General features: G+C 41.6%; 1 pseudogene; it reads right to left on the reverse strand.

Moving 5' to 3' along the window:
- Nucleotides 1-201: 201 nt before the first annotated feature.
- Nucleotides 202-4,927, reverse strand: LOC127691135 (PDZ and LIM domain protein 1-like; annotated as a pseudogene).
- Nucleotides 4,928-6,884: the final 1,957 nt, after the last annotated feature.

Raw genomic sequence — 6,884 nt, forward strand, 5'->3', positions numbered from 1 at the left:
TCAGAGGTACTGCATTTGGTTTAGTTCTAATATAACCGATGTCCGTTTGCAGCTGAGAAGACTCTGGGTGGAGAAGGTGCATTGTGGTGCGTGTGAGGGGACAGGGACAAAACAGTTTCCTAGTAGTGTAAAGCGGATGGACACTGCCAGTGTGAGTCAGTCAGCACAAGGAAACTCAATGCTTACTGAGCAGGATTGATGCTAAGTAAGCACAGGACTGTCATGGAAGAGAGAGACTGAACATCCTGAGAAGCAGGTGCTGCAGGCTGGCTGGAGGGCCAATTGGGGAACATCATAGCCCTCGGGTGGTGCGACCCACTGCCCGGCATGCTTTTTACAGTAAATATGATCTTCTACAAAGAAATGGCCCTTCTGTTTCAAGTTGACGTGCACTCATAACATTCGCTGGCGACTATGGTCCCTCTGCTTCACAAACACACTAACAGTGCCGGTTCCACATTTGTCACAGATGGACAGCTTCAGAGCATTTCCAATGGATGCAGCCACTTTGGTGACAGGAGCTTTAACACTTCTACTCTGATGGCTTGTTGGGATCTGCTTTCCCATCTGTCTCCAGGATCTCCTGCAGAGCCCAGAAGGATGTGGACCATTCGGGAGGCTCGTTTAACATTTGCTTCTCCTGAAGCATCTTATAAACTTCGGATTCCTCGTCAACGATAAGGCTGCTGGAAGGACGAGGCTGAACCAAGGGCCTGCTGTTCGCCTCCTCCCCATTCGCTGAGGTCTTGGACTCCACAGCATTGTTGAAGTTAGAGATGTTTTCAGATGAGTAGAGGCCAGTTGGGTTGTTGCACTGGTTTGTGACGACCCGGGTGCCAGGAGCAGATGAGACAGGCAGTAAATGCTAAGGCACTTAGGTTATGGGCATTACCTATGTGCAGGACTTCTTGGACGCAAAATTCATCTTGTATGGATGACATTTCCTTTCCTCGGTCACTAGAGGAGACCAAATCTTCTGTTCAGACCTGGATACTGTGAGCATCATATTGTCTGAGCAGCCCTTGATTTTATTCTGAGCTTCCTTGTGTGTCATACTGCTGGTCCTTCCCCATCAATGGCTGTGATTAAATCTTCAATACATAAATTAGCCTTTACATAAATTTCCTGGGAGTGACCCAGGAAATGGCAAGAGGTTGCTTGAAGTCCTTGATACTCACGAAAGGCAGAAACCCTAGGGTTCTGGGCACTGGAGAATAATCTGTTGTTAATGAAAAATTTTGAAGTAGAGGAACTCTACTAATTTTTTTGAGTTAATTTTATATCCAGTCACTTTGCTGAAGTTGTTTATCAGGTTTAAAAGTTCCCTGGTGGAATTTTTGTCGCCACTTAAGTATACTATCATATCATCTGCAAATCATGATATTTTGATTTCTTTCTTTCCAATTTGTATCCCTTTGACCTCCTTTTGTTGTCAAATTGCCCTGGCTAGTACATCAAGTACAATATTGAATAGATAGGAAGAGAGTGGGTAGCATTGTCCAGTCCCTGATTTTAGTGGGATTGTTTCAAGTTTCTCTCCATTTAGTTTAATGTTGGCTACTGGTTTGCTGTATATTGTTTTTACTATATTTAGGTATGGGCCTTGAATTCCTGCTCTTTCCAAGACTTTTACCATGGAGGGATGTTGAATTTTGTCAAATGGTTTCTCAGCATCTAATGAGATGATCATGTGGTCTTTTTTTTTTAGTTTGTTTATATAGTGGACAACATTGATGGATTTCCATATATTGAACCTTCCCTGCATTCCTAGGAGAAAGTCTACTTGATCATGATGGATGATTGTCTTGAGGTGTTCTTGGATTCAGTTTGAGAGAATTTTATTGAGTATTTTTGCATTAATATTCATAAAGGAAATTGGTCTGATGTTCTCTTTGTTGGGTCTTTGTGTGGTTTAGGTATAAGTTTAATTGTGGCTTCATAGAATTGGGTAGTGTTCCTTCTGTTTCTATTTTGTGGAATAGTTTAAAGAGAATTAGTATTAGGTCTTCTTTGAAGGTCTGATAGAATTCTACACTAAACCCATCTAGTCCTGGGCTTTTTTAAATTGGTTTGGAGACTTTCAAAAACTGCTGCTATTTCTTTATGAGTTACAGGACTGTTTAGATGGTTTATCTGATCCTGATTTAACTTTGGTACCTAGTATCTGTCTAGAAAATTGTCCATTTCATCCAGAATCTCCAGTTTTGTTCAGTATGGGCTTTTGTTGTAGGATCTGATGATTTTTTGAATTTCTAGAATTCTCAACTGAGGAAACTCAAATGGTTGAGAAGCGCCTAAAGAAATGTTCAACATCCTTAGCCATCAGGGAAATGCAAATCAAAACAATCCTGAGATTCTACTTCACACCAGTAAGAATGAATAAGATCAAAAACTCAGGTGACAGCAGATGCTGGTGATGAACTCTCCCTCCATTGTTGATGGGATTGCAAGCTGGTATAGCCACTTTGGAAATCAGTCTGGCAGTTCCTCAGAAAATTGGACCTAGCTATACCACTCCTGGTCATATATCCTAAAGATTCTCCAACATATAGCAAGGACACATGCTCCACTATTTTCATAGAAGCCTTATTTATAATAGCCAGAAATTGGATAGAACCCAGATGTCTTTCCACAGAAAAATGAATACAGAAAATGTGGTATATTTACACAGTGGAGTACTACTCAGCTATTAAAAACAAACAATTCATGAAATTCTTAGGCAAATAGAACAAGAAAATATCATCGTGAGTGAGGTAAGCCAATCACAAAAGAACACACATGGTATGTACTCAGTGATAAGTGGATGTTAGTCAAAAAGTTCAAAATAAACAAGATATAATTCATAAACCACATGAAGCTCAAGAATAAGGAAGACCAAAGTATGGGTGCTTCGGTCCTTCTTTAGAAGGGGGAACAAAATACTCACAGGAGCAAATATGGAGACAAAGTATGGAGCAGAGAATGAAGGAAAGGTCGTCCAGAGACTGCTTTTCCTGCAGGTCCATTCCATATAGTCACCAAATACAGACACTATTGTGGATGCCAAGAAGTGCATGCTGACAGGAGACTGATATAGTTGTCTCCTGAGAGGCTCTGCCAGAGTCTGACAAATACAGATGAGGATGCTCACATCCAAACATTGGACTGAGCATGGGGTCCCCAATGGCAGAGTTAGAGAAAGGATTGAAGGAGCTGAGGCATTTGCAGCCTCATAGGAAGAACAACAATATCAACCAACCAGAGCCCCCAGAGCTCCCAGGGTCTAGACCACCAACAAAGGAGTACACATGGAGGGAGTGTCTTAGTCAGGGTTTCTATTCCTTCACAAACATCATGACCAAGAAGCAGGTTGGGGAGGAAAGGGTTTATTGAACTTACACTTCCACATTGCTATTCATCACCAAAGGAAGTCAAGACTGGGACTCAAGCAGGTCAGGAAGCAGGAGCTGATGCAGAGGCCATGGAGGGATGTTTCTTACTGGCTTGCTTCCCCTGGCTTGCTCAGCCTGCTCTCTTATAGAACCCAAGAGCACCAGCCCAAAGGCAGTACCACTCACAAGGGGCCCTCCCTCTTGATCACTAATTGAGAAAATGCTCCAAAGCTGTATCTCATGGAGGCACTTCCCCAGCTGAAGCTCCTTTCTCTGTGATAGCTCCAGCCTGTGTCAATTTGACACACAAAGCCAGCCAGTACAGGGAGCCATGGCTCCAGCTATATAAGTAGCAGAGGATGGCCTTGTCAGATATCGATGGGAGGTGAGGTCCCTAGCCCTGAGGGTTTGATGCCCCAGTATAGTGGAATGTGAGAATGGGGAGGAAGGAGTGTGTGGGTAAGTGGGGGCATACCCTCATAGAAGCAGGAGAAGCGGGGATAGGTAGGGGGTTTCTGGGGATGGAGAATCAGGAAAGGGGATAACATTTGAAATGTAAATAAAATATCCAATAATGTTTTTATTGGTGGAAAAACTGTCTATGCCCTGAACCAAAAGGAAAAATGTGTAAAATTGGGAGATGTTAAGTGGGAGGAGCAGGGATAAGAAAAAAAGAAGACAGAAAGAATAGATGGTTTGCATAAGGAAAAATAGCTTTCTTTATATTATTAGTAAGGGGGAAAGACAGTTTTTTTTTTTTTAACTAAATAAGGTGATGTTGGAAAAGAGAAACTCAGACACAGCATGTGGTGAATCATCAGGTTTCCCATATGGGCTTTTAAGTCCACACCTAGACAAAGAAAAAGAATTAAGTTTCTCTTTCTCCTTTCATCAGGGCCTCTGAGAAAGTCTTGGGTACATACCCTACATAGATAGGCTGAAGGTAACTTCATACAATATTCTTGGTATACTTGTATTTTTACTGCCTAGGGATTGGTTGAGGTGAAAAATAGTTCACTTTTGTAGCTTACAACCAGGATACTTTAGTATATCTTTATATGGACTTATTAATGTGGTATATTTACTGTGAAGCCTTTTTTTCTCCTAAGTTTATAACCTTAGTATAATCACAAATCACTATAAAAGTACTAAATAATTTATAGTCTATAATATTCCTAACTAGTATCTTTCAAAGCTATTAGTGTTACCTAATCACAAGCATCTGGAAAACTGTGAAACCAGTAGAAGCCTAAGAAACACAACAATGGCCAGGGCCTGCTGGGTATACCTGGTGCTGGGTATACCTGGTGCTGGGTATACCTGGTGCTGGGTATACCTGGTGCTGGGTATATCTGGTGGGGGTATACCTAGGGAATAGCCAGCATAGCCGAGCTAATAATAGTATCCCAACCCCTGCCTTCTGGCCCATGGCTCTTCTCTGCCTTCCTGAGGATCCCTGCATGATGGGCCAAGAAAAATTCAACTTTGACCCCTCCGCTGCCAATCTCCTGCAGGTGGAGTCTCTCTGCTGCACAGCCAGCAAAGGTGAGCTGCATGCTGTTCTCTGAGCTCCATTGTCAGGCGGGTGACTCTGCTAGCTTCCCTCAGGAGTCCTGCCTGCATCCAGAGCATACAGCCAACACCTGGGACAACCAGATGGCTAAAGTACAGCATAAGAACACAGTCAGCAAGATCCTGGGAAATATGGCCAAAGTGGAGGCAGGAAGCCCTGAATATCCAAATACAACTAAAGCAAAAAAGATGATCTTAAATCCATTCTTATAAAGATGATAGAAGCATTTAAAGAAGAGATGAATCAATCCCTTAAAGAAATACAGGATAATGCAATCAAGCAGGTGAGGGATACTAATAAGACTCTTCAAGACATACACAACACAACACAACACAACAAAACAACTGAGGGAATCCTGGAGATGGCAAACCTAGGTAAAAAGAACAGGAACTACAGAAGAAGCATCATCAATAGAATACAGGAAATGGAAGAGAGAATCTCTGTTGTAGAAGACAGGATTGAAGAAATCCATACAACAGTCAAAGTATATGTTGAATCTCAAAACTTCATGACACACAACATCCAAGAAATTTGGGATATTATGAAATCCCACAGTCAAAGACTCAGAACTGTTTTTGTCTAAAAGAACTTCAAGGACAAAGTGGAGAAGACGCTGAGTGATCAGCCCAACTTGGGATCCATCTCAAAGGGAGGTTCCAAGGCCTGACTATTAATGATGCTATTGTGTGCTTACAGACAGGAGCTTAGCATGAATGTCCTCTGAGAGGCCCAACATTCAGCTGACTGAGACAGATGCAGACGCTTACACCTAACCAATGGACTGAAGTTGAATTAGGGAAAAGCTGGAAGAAGTTGAGGAAGACCCATACGAAGGCCAACAATCACAACTAACTTGGACCCCCAATGTCATTCAGACAGTGAGCCACCAACCAGGCAGCAAACATCAGCTGGTATGAGGCCCCTGACACATATACAGCAGAGGACTGCCCGGTCTGGCCTCAGGTAGAGAAGATGTACCTAACCCTGGAGACTTGAGGCCTCAGGGAGTGGGGAGGCCTGGCGGGGTTGGGGTGCGGTGGAGACATCTTCATGGAGAAGTGGGAGGAGGAATGGGATAAAGAAGTGTGGAAGGGTAGACTGGGCCAGGGATAACAAATGGACTGTAAAAAAACAAAGATAATTTAAAAAATAGAAATACAAACTTAGGAATTAATATACTGACAACAACTGATTGTGACTAATGTACCAAACTAAAGCTATTAATAGTGAAGTTCTCTGAGGGATGAATGAGTGGAAATTATATTCATATTTTTCCTGTAAATTAGATGCTTTTCTACAGTTTGAAGTCTTTGGAGAAATAAATACAACCTGTGATGATAGGTATAGCAGCATCAAGCAGCTGATATAAGATGGAATCATTAACAACATAATAGACACATGTGCTGATAGGAACAAACAGTAAACATCCATTATAGGGAAATGTCAACTCCACAAAATGTAACTTTGTGACAAAATATATAAAGACACAGGCTTGCACATTATGAGAGCTGAAAATTGAAGTATACTTAGTTTACAGATGAATGTGAAATATGATCTTGTAGAAGAACAAGTGAATTTGGGTATAGCCTTCTGCATTTTCTAGTTTTGGAAGTTTCATAAGGCCTATGCATGTAGGTATTTGTAACCATATTGAGATTTATAATAAAAGTCTTAGGTATTTTAGCTTGTTTTAGTGATAAGCATTCCTTGATCAATTATTCCCTTTCACAGGATGGGTAGGCAGGAGTGGGTGGGTTGGTGAGCAGGGGGAAAGGGGATTGATTAGGGGGTTTGGGGAGGGGAAACCAGGAAAGGGATAACATTTGAAATGTAAATAAAGAAAATATCTAATAAAAAAGAAAAAAAAGTTTTTGCACCAGAGCTCATTCTTACTAAGCACATAAACAATGTTCTTTTTTTCTGGGTTAAAAGAGAACATG

This window comes from Apodemus sylvaticus, chromosome 8, assembly GCF_947179515.1.
Source record: "Apodemus sylvaticus chromosome 8, mApoSyl1.1, whole genome shotgun sequence".
Lineage (NCBI taxonomy): Eukaryota > Metazoa > Chordata > Mammalia > Rodentia > Muridae > Apodemus > Apodemus sylvaticus.